The sequence below is a fragment of the Leptonychotes weddellii genome, chromosome 8, assembly GCF_054177405.1.
Source record: "Leptonychotes weddellii isolate Sample4059 chromosome 8, ASM5417740v2, whole genome shotgun sequence".
Lineage (NCBI taxonomy): Eukaryota > Metazoa > Chordata > Mammalia > Carnivora > Phocidae > Leptonychotes > Leptonychotes weddellii.
The window spans coordinates 101,592,560-101,616,248 of NC_138376.1; the positions used below are offsets into that span (position 1 = coordinate 101,592,560).

Sequence of the window (23,689 nt, forward strand, 5' to 3'; positions counted from 1 at the left end):
CCTGGTGATGGGTATTAAAGAGGGCATGTATTGAATGGAGCACTGGGTGTTACACGCAATGAATCATGGAACACTACATCAAAAACTAATGATGTAATGTATGGTGATTAACATAACATAATAAAAAAAAAGCAGTACCAGCTGCTGTAATATTCCTTATGTATTATTTATTTCTATTGGATAATTTCCCAGGGGGAATGATTAGGTAGGAATAGATATATTTAATTTTAACATATTTTGCCTATTTTCTAGACCAAGAGGCTGTTAATAGTAACATTTTGAACAGGTGTGTCCAAGAATGACTCACTCCCTAATGTGGAAAAAAAATAAATGGTAAGCCTCATATTCTTTAATTTAATCTTTCCTAGAAAAGCAACTGAACACAGAAACTATAGAATTTAATTAGAACTTCTTGGTTCGTTTGGGCTGCTATAACAAAAGCAGACGGGTGGCTTATAAATGACAAATTTATTTTCCATGGTTCTGGAGACTGGCAAGTCCAAGGTCAAGGCGCTGAGTGATTTGGTGTCTGGTGAGGACCTACTTCCTGGTTCCTAGATAGTCAGCTCTTCACTGTGTCCTCACATGCTAGAAGAGATAAAGGAGTTCTCCATGTTTCATTTTATCAGGGCATTAATCCCATTCATGTGGGCTTCATCATGACCAAAGCACCTCCCCAAGTCCGACCTCCAAATACCATCACATTGGGAATTAGGTTTCCACATATGAATTTTGGAGGGACACAAACATTCAGTCTATAGCAAATTTAATAAAAAACCTTAAATGTAATGGTTAGACCATTGATATAGCTGCTTTGAAAAGAAAAAGCTCTCATATAACCATTATATTTTATCAGGACAATGAGAGGAGGCTAGGAAATATTTACATGCTTGTTTCCATAAAATTTAAAAGTCTACACTTAGCCTATATCTCATCATTATGAAATGTGAGTTTTTGTCTAAAGTTTATTTAAAAAGGACAAAGTTTTTTTTCTTTATTAAGAGATTCTAAGGACTTTTATAATTCCAAGTATATTTTTTTAAATAGGATAGTACATTTATTAATGTTTCTTGTAAAACTGTATTCCCTTGTTTTTAGTTATGTTTCTTGTATGAGATTGAGGTTATCTGCTGGACATAATAATTAACTCACTCTAAGACCTCACTGATTTATTCGTAACTGCCTTGGTAGTGGCTTGAACTTAGTAGCATCAAAAACACAGAATTTTTTTAAATAAAGAGTTATTTATTTATTTGAGAGAGAGAGCGCACATGCACGTGTATGCGGGGGGGAGGGGCAGAGGGATAGAGAGAATCTCAAGCGGACCCCCCACTGACCGAGGAGCCCAATGCAGGGCTTGATCCCACGACCCTGAGATCATGACCTGAGCAGAAGTCAAGAGCCAGAAGCTTAACCAACTGAGCCACCCAGGCACCCTCACACTAAGAATTTTTGTTTAGCTTTCTACTATTGCCAAATCTTTCTTAAAATAAATTTTGTTATTTAACATATTCTATTATTTTTTTAAATTTTTCTTTATTTATTTGAGAGAGAGAGAGAAAGAAATCATGAGCAGGAGAGAGGGGCAGAGGGAGAGGGAGAAGCAGACTCCCCACTGAGCAGGAAGCCTGAAACTGGGCTCGATCCCAGGACCCAGAGACATCATGACCTGAGCTGAAGGCAGACGCTTAACCAACTGAGCCACCCAGGTGCCCTAACACACTCAATTCTAACAAGCAGTAACTATTCAAGTTTTTCCCCTTTAGAAAAATGTGTATCAGTAACAGGTACTCTCACTTAAAATTTTTACGCAACTAATTGGGTAAAAACAGGACTTTATTATTGTATTAATCCACTCTGACTTAAATTCAGGTCCTCATGATTTTTATTTATTTATGTCAGTCAAATATTATCTCTGATCAAAGATCATAGCAAAATGGGGTGCCTGAGTGGCTCAGTTGGTTGGGCGACTGCCTTCGGCTCAGGTCATGATCCTGGAGTCCCGGGATCGAGTCCCGCATCGGGCTCCCTGCTCGGCAGGGAGCCTGCTTCTGCCTCTGACCCTCCCCCCTCTCATGTGCTCTCTCTCTCTCATTCTCTCTGTCTCAAATAAATAAATAAAATCTTTAAAAAAAAAAGATCATAGCAAAATGGAACTAACTGGCATTGATGAGAGTCAATAGAATCAACACACAATATAGATCTTATGGACTGCAGATATGAAAATTACGAGATGTAAGACATGTATAAAATATTTTAAAAATTGAGTGTAAAATATTTCTTAAACTAACAGGTGGAGTTCAACAAACTACAACTTCAAAGAATAAAAATATCACCTTCAAATTAAAAATTATAGGATGATCAGATTAACACAGATGAAAAATCAATAAGTAAACTGGAAGTTTCATCACAAAAATACTGAAAAATGCAGCACAAAGGCAAAAGAAAATGAAAATTTCTTTTTTTTAATATTTTATTTTATTTATTTGAGAGAGAGAATGAAAGAGAGAGAGCACAAGAGCGGGGAGTGTCAGAGGGAGAAGCAGACTCCCTGCTGAGAAGGGAGCCCAATGCAGGACTTGATCCTGGGACTCCAGGATCATGACCTGAGCCGAAGGCAGTCACTTAACAAACTGAGCCACCCAGGCACCCAGAAAATGAAAATTTCTTAAGAGAAGGGATGAGATAGGGAAAGTAGAATAAAAGGGCCTAAACTTTGTCTTATCAGAGTTTGAGACAAGAATAGAGGTCATGGAGCAGAGCTAACTTTTGAAAAGATAATGACAATTTTCCAGGAATGATGAAAGGTAAGAATTTATAGACAAAGGAAATATAGTGCATTCCAAATGGCATAAATAAAAATGAATCTATGACTATATATCTTTCATGAAAGTTTTAGAACTCCAGAGACAAAGAGAAGTTCATAAAGGCAACTTGAGAGAATAAACAGATTTTCTCAAAAACAAAAAATTGAACTAACAGTAAATGCCTTTTTAACAGAAATAACAGAAGCCAGGACAGAGTGAAATGATGAAATTGTCAACCTCGAATTAGATAACCAGCCAAACTCTCTTCAGTAACAAGGGCAAAATAAAGACATATTTACATAAATAAGAACTGAGAGTTTCTACCATTAGCAGAATTTCAGTTAGCCAACTTCTAAGGTGTGTTCTTCAACATAAAAGGAAATTACTTCAAAAGGAAGATCAAATATGCATAAAAGTAAAGAAAATGCACAAATATAAGTGTACAAAATAGTCAAGCTACTGAATTGTTCAAGAAAAATAAAAAGGAGATAGGGCTAAATAATATTTGTAGTGGAAAAGAGAACATAAAGATTAAAAAGATAATATCAGAATTCTATAAACCTTTTTTTTTAAAAGATTTTATTTATTTATTTGGCAGAGAGAGACACAGCGAGAGAGGGAACACAAGCAGGGAGAGTGGGAGGGGGAGAAGCAGGCTTCCCGCTGAGCAGGGAGCCCGATACGGGGCTCGATCCCAGGACCCTGGGATCATGACCTGAGCCGAAGGCACACGCTTAACGACTGAGTCACCCGGGCTCCCCACTATGAACCTTTAAATAGAAGAAAATTTTAAATTCTTGGGGAAAAAAAGTTGCACAACAAAAGAATAATCTTATAATAAGAAGAATTTAATAATTAGATTAAGAATAATCTGATGGGCTTTAGGACATTCTACCCCAAAATATGGCACATTGGCATATTAAATATTTTAAGCTGAAGGAGCTTGAGAAAATGGCAGAAGTGGGACAGTCTCTCTGACTTCCCCCCTCTTCTCCCCAAAACGGGTCATAAAACCCTCATGTGGGATGTGCCTTCCCTATACAGAGAGGAAAGAAGCATCCTAATCTCCAAAGACAAAGGAATGCCAGGAAGAATCCAAACATAGGATTTACTGTTTTCCCCAGTTTACTATAATTTCTTCAGATTCTTTAACCTATCATATTTCTATGCTACTGCCTACTCTTCATCAAACCTGCCATAAATGCACTCAATTCTTTTTTTTTTATCTTCATCTCTTTATGAAGGCTCCCGTGTCACATAAAATTTATATTAAATAAATTTGTATGCTTTTCTCCTGCTAATCTGTCTTGGTCAGTTAAATTTTCAGACTTAGCTGGGGACCCTAAGAGGGTCAAGGAAAATCTTTTCCTCTCCTCCAAATCTTACAACAATTTAAAATTGAACCAATATTTTTTTTATTATGTTGTGTTAATCACCATACATTACATCATTAGTTTTTGATGTCGTGTTCCATGGTTCATTGTTTGTGTATAACACCCAGTGCTCCATTCAATATGTGCCTTCTTTAATACTCCCACACTGGGAGTTCAGTTGGATGACAAACGCAAGGAGATGCTGAAGAGGCACCCGCTGTCTGTCATGCTGGACCTGAAGTGCAAAGATAACAGCTTGCTTCACCTGACTTTCTACTACCTCATGAACCTCAACATCATGACGGTCAAAGCCAAAGTGACAACTGCCACGGAGCTGATCACCCGCATCAGTGCAGGTGACTTGCTGTCTCCTGACTCAGCCCTGAGCTGTTTGTGTCCAGGGGACCACAGAAAGAAAACTCCAAATCCAGCCAATCAGTATCAGTTTGATAAAGTTGGCATCCTGACTTTGAGAGACTACATATTTGACCTAGGTCACCCCTATTTGTGGGTACAAAAGCTGTGTGGCCTCCACTTCCCCAAAGAGCAGCAGTGTGGGTCGCCGGCATTTCGTGGTCTGCTCCTCCTCAGCATCCGAGCCGCTCTCGTCATCTTGGGAGTCTTCAGGAGGCTTAAAGAGAGCCTTGGCTTCATCCACACTGCTTTCAATTGTCACAGACAAGGTCTTATCACAGGCCTGCCCATATGCAGTGGCTTGGACAAAGAGGACATAGAGGGGATGTGGCAGGTGTCTAGCTGTCTCATATTGCTTGTGAGCCTGGTCGAATGGCATAAACAGGTATTCTTGCACGGGGAGGGAAGCCTGCATGATGCTACTGAGGCGAGGCTGGGGGTTGCTTAGGTACTCCTTCTTCACCTCAGTCTCCTTAAGGATCTTCTCCTTGTTGGACAGGCACTCCTGGTACTTCTCTGCCAGTCTTTTCCGCTGTTCCAGCTCCCAGTCCAGACGTGCAAGGGTTTGCTGGTGAGGGTCTCCCATGGTGACTGCAGCCTTGCTAATATCGGGAGGAGCCTCCTTATAAAATTCCTCTAAACTGACCAGATCAATTTCTTCATGCTTTGACTTAAACTCCAGACATTTGGTGATCTCTTTCTGCAGGTGCATCACCTCATACAACAGGTTCTGCTGCTGCAGGTGATAAGCGTCTGCTTTCTGCTTGGCCTCATGCGTCTGATCTCTTCCTTTATTTAACCTGATGTGGGCTAATCGATTAAGCTTCTTTAGAGCCACGAAATGCACACAGCTCTGGATCCTCCGAACTTCTATCTCAACTGCCACATCCTTGCCTTCTCTGCTCTTCAGGTCCTGGATCTCAGCCATGAGCCTCTGCAACTCCTGGCATGTGTACTTGTACAGTTCATAGTCTCTGCCAGGGTCCCGCGGGTCCACTTCAGCCTCCTCACTGTAGTATTTACCTTTCTGCTCTGTGTCAGAATGGTTACGCTTCCCTTCAGCTAGAGCTCCATCACTTCGGATCACTTTGGGCTTCCGTTTTTGTTTTTGTTTTTTTTTTAAGATTTTATTTTATTTATTTATTTGAGAGAGAGAGAATGAGAGACAGAGAGCACGAGCGGGAAGAGGGCAGAGGGAGAAGCAGACCCCCCGCCGAGCAGGGAGCCCAATGCGGGACTCGATCCCGGGACTCCAGGATCATGACCTGGGCCGAAGGCAGTCGCTTAACCAACTGAGCCACCCAGGCGCCCTGGGCTTCCGTTTTTTGCTTGATTCTGATGACATGGTTGTTTGGTGAGGTCAGGAGGAAACAGCAGAGACTGCTCGGAGCCCCGAACCAGTCGTGGCAAGCTAAGTCAAATATTATCTTAATAATAAAACCAGATGTATCAGTTGTCTATTGTTGCTGTAACAAATTACAACAAGCTTTGTTGCTTAAAACAGCACACATTTTTATCTTAGAGTCCTAGAGTTCAGAAGTCTGACCCAGGTCTCACCAGAGTAAGATCAAGGTGTGAGCAAAGCTGTTTCTTTCTGGAGCTTAGAGTCCACCTGTGTTGCCTAGCTTATGGCTTCTGCCATCTGCAAAGGCATCAATGGTAGGCTGAGTTCTCACACTGTCTCTGCTTCTCCACAGCTGGGGAATGTTCTCTGCTTTTAAGAACTGAAAGGATTAGATTGGGTCCACCTGAGTAATCAAAGCTAACCTTCCCTTCTCCAGATCCTTAATGTTAATCACATTTGCAAAGTTCCTTTTCCCAAGTGACATAGATTCCAGAGATTAGGATGTGGACATCATTTGGTGGGTGGGGTCATTTTTCTGCCTACCACACATAACAAGTAAATGTGAGAAAGGAAAATTAGAGGTCATGAACTTACATACAAGTATTTCTTTTAAGATTTTATTTATTTATTTTTAGGGAGCGTGTGCGTTTATGCACGTGCGTGACTGGGGGGAGGGGCAATAGGAGAGGGAGAGAAAGAACCTTGAGCTGACTCTACGCTGAGTGCAAAGGCCCACAGAGAGGCTCAATCCCACAATCCTGAGGCCATGACCTGAGTCAGAGTCCCACCCTCAACCGACTGAGCCACCCAGGTGCGCCTATATGCAAGTATTTTATTTAAAGATTTTTATTTATTTGACAGAGAGAGAGACAGCCAGAGAGGGAACGCAAGCAGGGGGAATGGGACAGGGAAAAGCAGACTTCCTGCAGAGCAGGGAGCCCGATGCGGGGCTCGATCCCAGGACCCTGGGATCATGACCTGAGCCGAAGGCAGATGCCCAACGACTGAGCCACCCAGGCGCCCCTATATGCAAGTGTTTTAAAACAATATTTTAGCAAAAGAATACTTTGGGAATCTTAATCCATGATCATATTATGATTAAGAAATTCAACATTGTTGAATAGCTTAGAAAAATCTATAAATGTAATTCAGTATGTTAAAAGAATAAGATATAAGGGCACCTGGGTAGCTCAGTAGGTTGGGAGCTCGACTCTTGATTTAGCTCAGGTCATGGTCTCAGGGTCATGAGATTGAACCCCACCTTGGGCTCCATACTCAGCAGGGAGTCTGCTTGAGATTCTCTCTCTCCCTTTCCCTTGGCCCCTCCCCTTGTTCACACGCCCATTCTCTCTCCCTCTCTCTTTCTAAAATAAATAAATAATATCTTTTAAAAAACAGAATAAAAAGACATATAATCATCTCAGTAGCTACAACAATTGCTAGAATTCAATTATTTATGATCTTAAAAACTTAGTAAACCAGAAATAAAAGAGTTTCTGTAATCTGATAAAAGAGGCCAACAGAAAACCTATATTAAACATCAGCCTTTGAGACAAAATATTCCTTTGAACATGGAAGTCTAAGACAGTCAAGTAAGACGAAAAGAAAGATAAGTTCTAAAATTTGGGGGAAAGAAACTAAAATCTTTATAATTTCACAGATGAAAAAAACCCCAAAGGATCAACAGAATTAATGAGACAATATGGCCAGGTACTTGGAAAAAATTAATATGTAGAAACCTGTATATAGTTGCAATAAAGTGTTAAAAATGAAATTTTAAAATAGATGCCATTTTGTTATGTCATCTTAGAGTACAAGATGCATAGAAATATATCCAATGAAAATGTGTAAGGCCTTCATGGAGAAAACCTTTAAATATTATTGAGAGACATTAAAGAAGATCTAAATAAATTAAAGCTTTGCCACGTTCAAAGAAGACTTCCTATTATACAGATGTCAGAATCCCCAGCTATTCCACAATTTACCATCTAGAGTAACCTTTTTACCTCTGGATCTTGAGACAAGTATAAGAATTTTCTAACAACAATATTCTAAAAATATTTGGGGGCACATGGGTGACTCAGTCGGTTAAGCGTCTGCCTTCGGCTCAGGTCATGATCCCAGGGTCCTGGGATTGAGCCCTGCATCAGGTTCTGTGCTTAGTGGGGAGCCTGCTTCTCCCTCTCCCTCTGCCTGCAGCTCCCCCTGCTTGTGTTCGCTCTCTCTTTCCCTCTGCCAAATAAATAAATAAAATCTTTAAAAATAAATAAAGAAAAAATAAAAATACTTGAAACTTAAATAATCATGAACAGAAGATATTATAAATAAATAGGGGTATAGTGATAAACTGGAATATTATACAGGAGTGAAAATAACGAGGCTTTAAACACATGTGGGATAAAATGATAAAACATTATATATGAGATTCAATTTTGTAAGACTCTAAGAAAAACTAGGAATATTTTGGAAAACTTAAAAAATGAACAATAAATTCAAAATTCAGGAGAGTGATTGCCTTAGGGGACAGGAAGATAAGATATGAAAAAATATACGAGTATACACAGGTAGTTCCAAAGTTGTTGGAACTAGTTTATAGATATAGATATAAATCTAGAAATTGATTGTTGTTTATTTTATTATTATGCCTCAGAACTTACGCATATGTTACATATATGTTATGTATGTTAAACACTATATAATAAAAATTTTAAAAGTTTTATGTTACAAATAAGAGGAACAATATTATTACAATAAAACAAAACACAACAACTATAATGTTCTCACCATCAATGATAAACTTGGTTACTATTTTGTTGTATTTCCTTCCAGTACAAACACACACACACACACACACAATGTTTCCCTTATTTTATTTTTTTAAATAGTATCATATTATTTAGACTATTAGACATTTTCTCTTTTTACCAACATTGTGAGCATTTCCTTTTTTTCTTAAATAGTGCTTCAAGATAGAACTTCTGAGGGCTCCATTATCTTAATCACTGTAACTTATTTACCCAGCACACCAGTCTTGACATTGACATTGCATTCTTAATTGTTATGGCTGTGATTAATATTCTTGCACTTAGTCCTTTGTAAATATAACCTTGATTATTTCCTTAGGGTAAATTTCTAGAAATAAAACTGATGAATCAAAGTATACAGATTTCGGTGGTCAAGTCAATCTACTTTAGACTGCACCCAGAGGTATGAGGCATAATTTTTCCTCTCTCACATATTGTAGTATTAAATTTTGTATTTAGCATTAAATTTAGAACCATAGTATTAAAATAACACCATGTAAATTTTAAGAGGAATAATGAACCTGGTCAATGGATAAGTCAACATGCCATTTTCTTATCTTTCTCTTTCCCTTCTGTCTTTCATTCGTATACATAAAAAAACAAAAATGAAAACACAAATACCAACACTATAGATCACCAGGTATTGGGAGAAAACCAAAAGAACAAAGAAGGAAACTGATATTCTAGGCAAAAGAAAGATTTTTTTTCAAAGGGGAATTTAAACGAATCATCCTCCACAAGATTCTGGAGAATATTTTATCAATAAAACAAAAATATGTTGCTATGAGAAGAAAAGCCAGAGAACCAAAAGCTTTGTTGGAACTTAAAACTATGCTTCTAAAAATAAAAATATGTTAAAGCCATGATTGTGGAAATAAAATGGTTCATAAAGAGATTGAATAAAAGAATAGTCCTGGTAGAGGAACCTAGTCACATCAAGGAAAATCTCCCAGAATGAAAAGCAAAAATTGATGAAAATTGGGTTATGGATGTGAAAGTGTTTTGGGTATTAAGCTACTACACACATATAAGATGGCATTAGTAATAGGTAGTGGAACATAATATACAATGGAAGACTTCTACATATTCGGACAGAAGATTGGGACAAATATGTTTACCTAATATATAAAGATGTGAGGATGTCCATGTGTGTGTATCTGATTGAAGAGTTGAGTTGTCTAATTTGACTAAGTCACTTTCTCTTTCAGAAGACACCTTTTATTATGGAGTTACTTCTCAACATTGTGGAAATCACATAGGTTCCTAGAAGTTACAAGATGCAATTTCATTCAGGCTGGAGACACGGGTAGCATGGAGTTCCATATATGGTCTGATACTTCTGTGATTGTAGGTAAGCAATGCCTGGGTAGGTATACACAAGAGACCAATGAAGGTCATTAGAGAACATGGGTCAGTTTTACCAGCTTCTTCAAGGGTTGACTTAAGTTCAGACATAAAACAAGGATTCTGCATTGTTGTCATTTCATCTCAACTCAATTTTCCTTTTTAGTGACTTTAAAACCAAACAGCACAGACAATTTCATTTGTCTGTCAAGCTCCCTGTAATACACTTAGGTTTTCCTTATTATGCAATTTGAGTGTGTGCACATGGATTTTTCATAAAGACATGTGCTTCCTACAAGATATAAATGTTCAACTTGACCCCAAACTCCTAAAATAGTCCCCCAAACATATGTGAAACCCAATAGTAGTTCCAGAAAGTCCGCTAATACCCAGGCTTTCAAACCACAGATATGTGCTACTTTAGTGAGAAAGCACCTTTAGCCTAGTCTCACTGCTTAGTAACAAGAAGTTAGGTTGGTGGCATACACCATTTCCAGCAAAATGAGGAAACCTAAACCACTGACTAACGTTGTCAACTCCAGAAATTGGGATTAGGTTATGGAGAAAATAAAAATTTTAAATGAAGTGACCCTGATAAATATTGACTTTCTGGCAAGTTTGGATCTCTTCATGCTAAATAAAAATATGAGGTTTCTTAGTGACACTTAACCTATGAAGTCATCTCCAATAATGTTATAATATATTGGACAAGAACTGCAAAACAAATGATTCCCCTAACTGAGCCAAATTATTACAACAGCCTTTGACTAATTCTCTCCATATTATGCTTTCCTCTTACCAATTACCACCTACTTCCTCCATATGGTTTTCCTAGTTTATGGGAATTTCAGGCTGTTGGTATCATAAACTTAAAGAACAATGACCACAGGCAGAAAGTATAAACAAAATGTAATCATAATGCAGTACCTTAAGTTGGGGAATAAAGGTGAAAAAGAATACAAAATTACTGAAAAATGTACAAGAAACAAGAGATAAATTTTCTTGGTTGGGTTAAGTTTATTGAATTATACTCTGAGAATTCTATCTTCCAACTCATTTCTGACTTCTCATAAACAAAAGTCAAAGTCTCAGTTTCCATAGCATTTTCCTCTTTCTCCTCTCCTAAACTGGGCTTAATTCAATTTCTCACCCTATTCTTCTACAGGAAATGACCACTGTTAATACAGTAATTTTATACTTTGCACAAGTATATCTCCAAGTAAATAATATCATGCATAATACAAATTTTGATCGTACAGACGGAAAGCAAAATGGCTCCACACACGTTACGGTGTATGTAAATATGAAAAATAATGCATGGTCCTTGTACCCAAAAAAACCTTACCAAATACAAGAGGAAAAAGACCTGTTCAAAAAGGTTCAGGAGTCACGGGTGTAAACAAAGAGGTGAAGATACAGAGAAGTGGGAGTACTAACTGCATGCTGTGTTTAAAACTATGTTTTGACATTTGAATGCTAATTTTATGGCATAAACTTTTAAAAAGTCCTATTCTGCTGCCTTGGTAGAATGGGCTTCCAGATCTGGGAGAGAAGGTCACTTTTAAATACTCAGCCATGGTATAATGATGTAGGATGTTTTTCTGGGTTGGATTTCAGGAAAGCCAGCTAATGCAGGAAGTCAAGCTGTATATACCTAGCTCCAGCCAACTGGATGTAATACATAGCTCAAGAAAATGCCATTTACTCTATTTACATCAAAAAGTCTGACTTTAATATTGACAAAATAATTGTTGCAATTTATGAAAGAAAAACAATCTACCACAAAAATTTCCTTTTGATATTATGGAGATAAAACGATTGTTCAGTTGACTGATTAAACTCACTTTTCAACTAACTGTGGTTTTATAGAAACATGATCCTGGCTTCATAACCTTCTTTTTTTCCCCCAATTCAATTTTTGATTCATTTTATGGCCATGAGAATGTAGTAAGCTCATGTTCCACTTATCAGTGGTTTAACAGTCATTTCTTTGGGGATATTGAATGAGTCAACGGAGTATCAGTTGATAAGACTGGGGCAAAAAGAATCTAAAAATGCAAAATAGTCACAAAACAGGCCTGAGTTCTTTTCTATCCTGCCATTCAATATGCTGTGTATCTCTGGGCAAGTCACTTCAACATGTCAAGGGGGAGCCCTGGTATATATAAGATTACCAGCACCTGTTCCCCATGGCTACATTACAAAGAAATCATATTACCATAGGGTAGTAAAGGTTCATTTTGTTTTGTTATATTTTGTTTTAATCAGGAAGGCAGAAAAACCTGTGTCATAGGTTTGGTTCTGCCTCTTGGTCACTATTATTGGGGAAAAAAAGTACCTCTGGGCTTTTAATTTGAATGCCAGGTTTCGGCCTGATGTGAATTAAACTGTCTGGGTTATAAACCAACTTAACTCCAAAACAAGGTTTATAATGGAAACAACAAGTGACCCTTGGCTTCGGCAAAGCTAACAGTTCCCTCTATAATATTCAGTTACCACTCATATCCCTGGGCAGCGACTGAAGTGTTATGTAACAGTGACTGTTGCAGGATTACCCAATCCTTTCACCTAACCCTAATTGTACAGTCTGCTTGTGGTTCCTGTAATACCTGGTTCTCTTCAATGACAAGCTCCAGGATAGATGTGGCTGCCACCACTAAACCCAACTCTTGCTGGCTTAAAATAACACAGTTATATGCAACTCGCAAGTACTGTCCTTTTTAGAGTACATTATTTTTGCTTTCCCTTCTGCCTCTTTTCTAAGTGGTAATGACTTCTTGCCCAAAATGACCTAGCACTAGGAAAAATTCTAACAAATAATAAAATGCTCCAGTACAGGTAGGGTACATACTGTCCTCTGACTTAAGGCACAGACCAAGTAAAAAGGTCCAGCTGGAAAGACCTAGAGGAAAGGCAGAGAGAGATGATTTATGTTAACTACAGCAAATCTTAAATGGAATGGACTTGACTCTTTTTTGCCTTTGCATTTAGCCTGTATTCCCTTTATTATATGCAAATGTTTTAACTTTCAGAAAAAAAATGATAGTAAATTTAGAAGAAAAAGAACACTTTTTTATTGAAGTGTAATTGACATCATTTTTATAACACAAAATAGAAATGGATATCGAGGTAAATATCGAGTCTGACACTTAAGATGAAACGATAGATTTATTACAAGATGGGCATATCATCTAAAAGTTTAGTGATTAGAAACAATGTAAACATATTTTCCTCAAAATGGAACAATCTAATAACATGTTTCTCAAAATATATTAATTTTTTCTGCTTATGAGAACATAGGTAAGCAGAAAAAACAAAGAATCAAAACAAATAACAACTTATCAAATAATCCACACTTTTTCAATGCATGGTTATATCAACATAATAAAGAAATTACATTTATAAATTTTGCATGCTGTGTATCAATCACTGTCATATAAACATTGATATTATTTAAGTTTTTGTGAATAATATAAATGGGTATATATTTTATTAGTTATACTCATCCATTATGATTGAAGTCTAGATTGTATCCAATTTTTCTATGTATTTTTTATGAATGATACAATAAACATCCCTTTGCAAACACTTTTGCCTGAATTTCCGATTTATTCCTTAAGCTACATGCCTTAAGTTATTCATACAGACTACCATCTAAATCTAAAAGCTACAGCTAAAATTTAAAAATTATTTTCCATCCACTAGAGGGAAATCCTAATGCCAAATAAGTGTATAGTATAAAGATAGAAACTGCATAAGGTAGAAATAAAAATTCTGTATGTGATGCAAAGTGTTTATATACCTGGGTACTTTATATTTCAAAACAATGTTGTAAATATGCTAAATTCTAAAAATTATCCAGAAGAAGGAAATCCATTTAATTACATTAATTACATTAAATAAAAATATTAGTTGTAAAACCAGGTGTATGAATGACAATCATATAGAGGCTTGGCTATGGATAGATTTTTAAATATCATGCTATAAAATAAAAATTACTGGTAAGATGAGAACTTCCCACTAACAAAATTACATACGTATCTGCATTTGCAAACCATCTTGTTGTCATATGTAGAGAGATAGATAGATGTATATGCCTATCTACATCTATATCTATACACACACACAATGGAAGAGGTGCTTCTCCTTCCACCTGAAGCTAATTCTTTCATTCATTGTCCGGGTCCCGGCACCCCCAACTTCTTTCAAGGAATTTACTCTATTCATTGCCTACCTCCCCTCCTGTATCTAAAGTTCCCTACTCTCTACTGGATTTTTTCCATGAGTATTTTAAAAATATACAAGACCCTCCCATTTTTAAGATCTTTCCAATTTCCACTTTCTCCCTTAGTTATTACTCTCTTTCTTTCCTCCCTTTGACAGCCAAATAGTTTTTTGAAGAAATATTTGTACATACTGACTCTCTTTCTCATTGTCTTATCACATCTTAAGTCACTGTAAAAGGGATCCTACTTCTATCAATCAGTGGCCCTTACCAATCTCTTAATTTTCCTATTACATCTCCTCTCTGGCCAGTCTTTTTCTGTCTCTTTGGGCTCTCCTTCTCCTTTGCACTCTTGTGTAAGGATGTTCCTCAGGTTTTGCCTTTTAAGTCGTGTCACAGTATATGACCTCCTGTATTTGAATTTTGAATACCATATTGTTAATTAAGCAACACAATCAACTTTGTAAATACATATACAAATAAACTTTTTCATCATCATTAGCCATTCAGTTTTTATTCACAATTATACATTCCGTTAGATGCCATGGGTTTTACTTCTTCTTAAGTCTGCTGCTGGAGCTAGAAAATCCCCATTTAAATCTGTTTTCAAAATCCTAGAATTTTAGAAATAAAATAGCAAGTTTGCAAAGTGAAGAAAAAAGATGTTATTTTAGACGAGCATGTTTATCTATTTGCTAGAGGAAAAAAAGAGCCTTAAAAGCAAGCACACTGCTTTCCAAACTTTATTTCTACCATAAGTAGAGATGGAGGATGACCTTGAGAGGCTGGACACCCACCAGACAGCTCCATTCTTGTCAGCCATCTGAGACTGGCACTGGAGAAAGGTCTTTCTTTGTACGCTTCAGACTTGACTCAGCAACTGGTGTGTGCTGCCCACCCACTGGCGAGTAAAGTACTCATGGAAAAGAAGATTCCAAGCTGACAGCATATAGCTGGGACTCCCTCTCGCAAAGCAGCTCCTGAGAAGACTGGATTGTGTTTAGTCAGGTGCATGTAAGAATAATGCCCTGTCTATTCTTCACATATCCTAAGATACTGTACTTTAGTTCTTTCAAAGGAATTTGTATATCTAGGAAGTTTAAAATTGACTTGGTAAGATACTGCCTGTTTTCTAGTAATGAGCTTGGTTAAGGCAACTGTCTGATGACACATTTAGGCTTTCTAATCGAATTTTTGTACTGATGTGGCTTGAAAAGTGTTTACTTTGTGTGTGTAGGTTTTGGACGCTAACTTTAGTGAATTACATGGTAATGAGGAGCAGAGGAACTGGTATCTGCTGGCAAATTCTTAAGCAGGGGAGCTACTCAGTGATAGAACCAACCAGATCACCTCTGATTGCATGATTCTGAACATCTAGAAGACTATTGTTTTGTTGTGTATATTTTAATGTAATACAACTTTTTGTGGGTTCATTGAAAGTCTTCTCAAAAGTAACACTAAGAAAACCACTACAACGTACATAAAAAAAGTGTGCTTTAGGCCAAAATAAAAATTTTACTTGGACTTGTAAAATATACATGTAAGGATAAAATTCTGAGTGGGAGACAGAGCCCAAACACTGAACACTCTGCTAAGAGACCTACAATTGGTAAAACTATGCCCTTGTTTGGCACTGATCAGACATTCCCAAAAGTTGTACAGCTACACAGTGGAAATCAGACACAAAACAACCTTAGCCATTGAGTGAGTTTTATTACTTATCCAAGTAAAAAAGCATTTTTAGGGCATAACAGACTGAAATGTAAGAGCATACAGTACAAACTGTACACTAATAAAATTGTGTCTTGTGTGTGTGTGTGTGTTGGAAGCATGAATGTTCATGACTAGACCAGGTTATAATCACATTCTTGGATTTAGAATTTTTTCCTTTTTTAATAGCTCAAGGATAACCTCCTATTTTGTAAATTTAATCTTAATATATGGATTATAGAGAAAAAATGGAAATGGTAATAATATTGCAATAAAAGAACCTGAATAAACCTTTGGCAAACAGAAGGCCATTTTCCAGATGATTAGTCAGAAGTCTATCTTAATTTGGAACAGATTTCTGCCTAAGACAGTAGAGGAAAACAACAACAACAACAACCACACACACCAAAACACAGACAATGATAATGTATATCCAGCACTACTTAGGTCTGTATTTGTGTAGGATAAACCATTTAATATAGGAACTGACAATGATTATTAAGCCAGCCAAGATATTAAGGAAAGCACCATAGCCAAAGCCAAGATGCCACCAATTATAAAACCCTCCCTTAATATATATTAGGCAATATGACTTGGGATAATGTAATGTGGACACAGTGCTTATTCAAATAACAAATAATCCCTCTGTAGTTCAGCTGTAATAACTTTGTTTCAAGACAATAGGAGATGGGAAAAATCAAGTTCCCAATATCTCCTGAGCACAAATACCCCTAAAAATGTTTGGGTAGGTTTCTACAAGTTTCTCATCTACAACATCAAGCTTAACTTCTTGAGGAACAATGATTTATTTTGTTTTACCTCCAGCACAGAGCATAATATCTTTCATATTGAATTTCTGAACAAAAGTTTATTCAATTTACTTGCTAAGAATTTTGGAGGTTTGGATAAAGTAGCTCTCAGAATGACTCTAGAAGAGTTTGGGGGAGACCTCTTTAATAGGGCATTATTTATGGTCTCCGGTTGAAAGGATCACTTAATCAAGGCATGATTGGGACACAAAAGAAATTAAATAGACTGAGGCTATGAATAATCAAAGAACTAAATAAATGAAGAGATAGTTCGTGTTCACAGATAAGAAGACTCAATATTGTCAAGATGTTAAGTCTTTCCAACTTAATTACAGATTCAATGCAATCCCAACCCAAATCCCGGAAGACTGCTTTATGGATATCAACAAATTGACTCTAAAGTTTATACGAAGAAGCAAAAGACCCAGAAGAGCCAACACAGTATTGAAGGAGAAGGACAAAGGTGGAGAACTGACACTATCTGACTTCAAGATTTACTATAAACCTACAGTAATCAAGACAATGTGGCACTGGAGAAAGAATAGACAAACAGATCAGCGTAATATAATAGAGATCCCAGAAATAGACACACATAAATATATTCAACTGATCTTTGACAAAGAAACAAAGGCAATACAATGGAGCAAAGATGGTCTTTTCAAAAAATGGTGCTGGAACAACTAGATATCCATACCCCCCCCCCCAAAAAAAGAATCTAAACACAGACCTTATACCCTTCACAAAAACTAACTCAAAATGGATCATAGACATAAATGTAAAATGCAAAACTATAAACACCTAGAAGATAACAGAAGAGAAAACCTAGATGACCTTGGATGTGGCAATGACTTTTCAGATACAACACCAAAGGCATGATCCATGATAAAAGTAATTGATAAACTGGATTTCATTAAAATTAAAAATTTCTGCATAAGACAATGTCAAGAGAATGAGAGATAAATCACAGACTGAGAGAAACTATGTATGAAAGACACATCTGATAAAGGACTGTTATCCAAAGTATACAAAGAAACACAACAGTAAAAACACATAAGAACCTGCTTTAAAAATGGGCCAAAGACCTTAACAGACACCTCATCAAGGAAGATACACAGATGACAACTAAGTGTAGGAAAAGATGCTCTGCATCATATGTTATCAGATAAATGCTAATTAAAACGACCATGAGACACCACTACACATCCAGTAGAATGGCCGAAGTCCAGAACACTAACAACACCACATGCTGGAGAGGAGAGGATATAGAGTGATGGGAACTCTCATTCATTACTGTGGAAATGCAAAATGGCACAGCCACTTTGGGAGACAGTTTTATAAAAATAAAGAAACAAAATAAACATACTCTTACCATATAATCCAGCAACTGCCCTGCTTAGTATTTCCTCAAAGTGTTGAAAGCTTATGTCAAAACAAAGACAAAACAAAGACAAAAAACAACAACAAAAACAAAAAAAACCCAAAACAAAAACCCAAAAAACCTGTATACAGATGTTTCATGGAAGCTTTATTCATAGTTACCAAAACTTGGAAGCAGCCAAGATATACTTCAGAAGCTAAATGGATAAATTGTACATCCCAACAGTGGAGTATTATTCAGCTCATCATGCTATCAAGCCATGAAAAGACATGGAGGAAACTTAAAATGCATATTATTAAGTGAAAGAAGCCAAGCTGAAGAGGATGCATACTGTATGATTCCAACTATATGACCTTCTGGTAATAGCAAAACTGTGGAGACAGTAAAAAGATCAGTGGTCGCGGGTTGGAGGGGGGAGAAGGGGGGATGAATAGTCAGAGTATAGAGCACGGAGGATTTTTAGGGCAGTGAAAATACTCTGTACGATATCATAATGATGTATACATGTCATTATATATTTGTTCAAACCCATAGAAGGTATAACACCAAGGAAAAAACCCTAAAGTCAACTATGAACTTTAGGTGATTACGATATATAGCTTCATCAATTATAAAAAATTACCACTCTAGTGGGGGATTTTATGATAGTGGAGCCCACAGTGGAGGCTGTGCCTGTGTGCGGGCAGGAAGTATATGGAAAATCTCCGTGCCATCCTCTCAGTTTGGCTGTGAACCTAAAACTGCTCTAAAAAAATAAAATCTTAAAAAAAAAGGCTACCTAGACCATTGTGATGTGTGGCTTCGCCCAAGTCCATTAACCTGTCTGAGCCACAGTTCCTTATTGATATAAAAAGTCCTCCAACTCTAAAAGTCCAAGACTCCGTGATCTCAGCTGGAGAGGACCATATGCCAGCACCATTTACCAACATCCTTCTATTGTTGCAAGTCAATTAGAGGGAGCACCTATGCCTTATTATTTTTAGGCACAGTCAAGTTCATCCTCAGTAAGCACCCACATCATTCTGTCTCTGAAGCAGATAAATGGTTAATATCCTAGAAAATTATATTGTCCTTACCCTTGTCCCATTTCCCAAAGTCTTATTTTCTCAATTCTCCAAATTAGTCTTGTTAAGTAAATTCTTTTCTGATAAGGTGAAGATGTCTAGCAAACAAAGTAAATTTAAACATTTGAAGTCAAACTAGTTACTTCAGTACATTATAAACAAAGCCAGCAACAGCTTCATTATCGCGTTTTTAACCTTAAACAATCTTTATAAAATTCTCATTTCATGGATGGATCTTTGGTAAAACATGTCTATCTTGGCTATTTAAGAAGTCAGAACTTTAAAATATGTAATTTTCCCTACCAGAAAATATTGATTTTTTTTTCCAAAAAACACACTAGTTTTAGTTTCTCATGTTCATGAAAATAGTAAAAATTAACAAATACCTATAGGTTTAAAATACAATCTCCTTGAACTGTCCAATTTCCCATAACTCCCGGAAGCTGTAGCCATGACCTCCTCAGGACCTCATCCGTAAGCAAACTCACTGAATTTATTTCAGACCTGTCCTTGCATCCCGTATCTTCAGGCACCATGACTTCATAGGGCGGGAGTCTGCTATCAGCGAATGCACCCCAGTCAGCTGACAGGACAGTCAGAGTAGCCAGCAGGAACAATCGGGGAGGTCGCAGGCTTGTTCATGTTAAAAGCTCTTGCTGCTAGACGGCAGAACGAACTCCTTTAGAATCTGTTCCCATAATAGTCCCCAAGGTAATGACGCACAGCTGTGGAGAGGAAATAGGCTTTTTAATTTGTTAACCATGCCCCAAAAAAGAAGAAAACAAAATGCTCAAAAGAGACTATAAAGAGTTCTTTTTAAAGTCTTCTCCAGAAACAGCTAAAGAAAAAAAAAGTACGAACTTTTCCCCCCAATCACACAGTGTATGTATATATGGCTTGTTTGTTCCTTAATATATATCCAAACTTTGATTTGAATCTAATGAAGTCTTTTCTTCTGAATTCTCAATTTCACCTTCCCTTAATGATCACATTGTCTGAAGACTCTGCTACTATCATAAGACCCTTGGATCATTACTGCTGAAAGATCCCACTTGGAAAAATTCAGAAAGTCAGGGAAAACAGACCTAAACTTTTATCCAGAAGACTGAGGTTAAGATAAGAATGTGATTTCCTTAAAATGACAGCCCCAGGTTTTTAGAGCAGGAAGTGAAATATTTTAATCCAATTCCACCCTGTATAAAGCCCCTGCTGAAACCCATTTTTTTTTTTTGAAGAATTGTTTCCAGTTTGTTGTTTTTAGTGCATTTACTTTAGTTATGAAATATTTCAAATATACAGCAAGTAACATTCTTCCATAGCAAGTGTCCGGAACCAAGACCTAGCTACGAAACCCCATCAAGTTATAACAGTCGATCATACTTGCTTCGACTTTTAATTTTTTTTTTTTTAAATAGACTGACATTCCCTGACCACCTTTTCCACATCTTTTTTTTTTTTTTAAAGACTTTATTTCTTTATTTGACAGAGAGAGAGACACAGTGAGAAAGGGAACACAAGCAGGGGGAGTGGGAGAGGGAGAAGCAGGCCTCCCGCGGAGCAGAGAGCCCGATGCGGGGCTCGATCCCAGGACCCTGGGATCATGACCTGAGCCGAAGGCAGACGCTTAACGACTGAGCCACCCAGGCGCCCCAACCTTTTCCACATCTTATGGGCATTTCTTTCCTCAATCTCTGCCTTCCCAGAGATAATCATCAACCTGACTTTGGTTCTCATTCTCATGCATGCTTACACTATTATAACACAACGTCCAGAGTTGTTCGGCGTGTTTTAAGGTTTTACGTAAATAGTATCCTATGCATCCTTCAGTAATGTCCTGTCTTCAGTTTGTGTTTGAGACTGAATCAAGTTGATATGGGCAGCCGTTGTTCATACCGTTTCACTAGTGTTCCATATCTATTTTGAAGATTTTTCCAGTTTATCTGACCAATGCTTTTCCTTTTTTTGCCATTACTCATGACACGGTGAACATTTTCATACATGCCTCTTTGAGCATATATGCCACAGGTTCTCTAGATTTCAACTCTATTTGATGTCAAACTTCAAAATGGATGTAACAATTTACACTTCTAGCAGGCTCCAAACCTTAGCAACACCAGACATTGCCAACAATAGATATAATTTTTGTTAATCTGAAGTGTAGTTTTCAAGTGTGAATTTCTTTTTTACTAACATCTTTACCGTGTTTATGAGATTTCACTTCCTATTCCAATCCATTGCTTGGTTTTGCTATATGTGTAGGAGTTACTCATTACTTTTACATCGTTTTCTTTGTTGGATATCGGCATTATAAATATCCACTCCAAAATGTAGATTTTTCAAAACCTTGCTCACGGGTATGGTTTTTTTTTGTTTTTTTGTTTTTTTTTTTTGGTGAACAGATGTTTTTAAAATCAATATACTCCAATTTATCCATAGTGAACTTCTTCCCCATCCTAAGGTCATAAAGATATTCTCTTAAATTTTCTTACAACAATATTAAGTTGATCGTATAATGTTTCTTTTTCAACCTACTAAGATAGGTCCTTAATAAATGTTATATTTAATTTCTTAGTACTTCTTTTAAATTTTCATCTCCAAGTTCACAGTGAAGTTTGGTCTATATAGTTGACTTTTCTTGTACTATCTTTGTTTGGCTTCAGTATTAGTATATATTAATCTAACAGAACCAGTTGGCAATTTTCATTCCTTTTACAGTCGACACATAGTAGAGGTTATGTAACCTTTGACCGTTTCATAAAACTCACTTCTAGAATTTTCCAGTCCTTATTTGGAGAGAAGGGTCAGAACCCCCTAGAATGCTGAAATAATTGTTTTAATTGTGCCAAGAGTGAATATTTTCTTTGTTTATTTTTTTTCTGTTTCTTTTTTTGTTGTTGTTAAAGATTTTATTTATTTATTTGACAGAGAAAGACACAGCGAGAGCGGGAACACAAGCAGGGGGGAGTGGGAGAGGGAGAAGCAGGCTCCCCGCCAAGCAGGGAGCCCGATGCGGGACTCGATCCAGGGACTCCAGGATCATGACCTGAGCTGAAGGCAGTCACTTAACCAACTGAGCCACCCAGGCGCCCTTTTTCTGTTTCTTTTTAACACAACTATTGGCAATGCTTTTATAAAATATGCATTTTATCTAGTTACTTGAATGTATGGAACAAAAATTGTTACTAGCATTCACAAATGACTTTTACAGTTGCACTGGATCTATACTTATGCCCTATTACTATTTGTTATTTTCTTATGTCTTTTTTACTATATCAATCATGTAAAATACTTGCCATATTATTAATCATTTTAAAAACCAGATTTTAGTTACTGATCCTTTTATTGTTTCTCTGTTGTCACTTTATGTATCTCTGCTTTTCCATATATAACATCCTTTCTTCTTTCTGTAGGTTTTTTTCTAGCTTCTTGAATTAAAAGCTCATCAATTTTTCAAGCAGTCTTATTTTCTTTTTTTTTTAATAGTTTTTTTTTTTTTAAAGATTTTATTGATTTATTCATGAGAGACAGAGAGAGAAGCAGAGGGAGAAGCAGGCTCCCAAGGAGCAGGGAGCCCGATGCAGGACTCGATCCCAGGACTCTGGGATCATGACCTGAGCCGAAGGCAGACGCTTAACCGTCTGAGCCACCCAGGTGCCCCCCCCCTTTTTTTTTTTAAAGATTTTATTGATTCAAACAGTCTTATTTTCTAATAAATGCATTTAAGAGTCCAACTTGCTTCATTAGGTGATACATGCCCTTTTTTCTGTTTCTTTTTCCAGGGTTAAGGATAGTCCCATTCGAGGGATAACCAAGAATAGTAAAATTTAAAAACTACATGTATTTACCAGTCTGATAAATCGTTAGTAATACTACTCAAAGGGTTAAGAAAATTACTATTTATTCCCTGTCTTATGAAAAATTGATATACAGAAACCTTTATATATAAGAGAAAGAACTTGAGAGAGAATGATCCACATGAAATGATTAAAATGTTTGCCTTAATGGTAATGTCCTGTTATGCTTCTTGAATATTTCGTATGTATCTGTTGATAATCACTTGAATGGGATGATAGAGCAGAGAGGATAAAAGAACCGTAGAACTAGAATCCATTACCAGTCGAAAATAATCAGGCACTGTCTTTGGACACATACAATCGAAAAATGAAAAAAACAAAACAAAACAAAATATATGGCTCCTAACAATAAGGAATGGGCTGTCTAGTTCAGCTAAAGCAATCTTTAAATCATAATTTAAATCCTCAAAAAAATGAGGATAAAACAAACTTCAGAAAATAATATATTCAAACATAACTCCTTGGGTTATATCTATGTGAAAGAGACCTTCAGAAATAGAAGATGGAAGTGTGAAAAAGATATTTGTATTAAAAATGCCAGGGATAGCATATATTTTTTTTT

The 23,689-nt window shown here is 36.8% G+C and overlaps 1 long non-coding RNA gene and 1 pseudogene across 2 annotated transcripts in view; one reads left to right on the top strand and one right to left on the bottom strand.

Annotated features, from left to right (window-relative positions):
* LOC145723112 (uncharacterized) overlaps nt 1–23,689 on the top strand; it is a 196,006-nt gene that overhangs the window by 146,139 nt on the left and 26,178 nt on the right. The window contains exon 1 of one of the 2 annotated variants that reach the window (XR_014147956.1): nt 9,190–10,094. The exons of the other annotated variant lie outside the window; for it this stretch is intronic. This is a non-coding gene — a long non-coding RNA (uncharacterized LOC145723112). Of the gene's footprint in view, nt 1–9,189; nt 10,095–23,689 lie in introns of those variants that run through there. 2 annotated transcript variants of the gene reach the window in all.
* LOC145723110 (THO complex subunit 5 pseudogene) lies at nt 4,406–6,426 on the bottom strand (annotated as a pseudogene).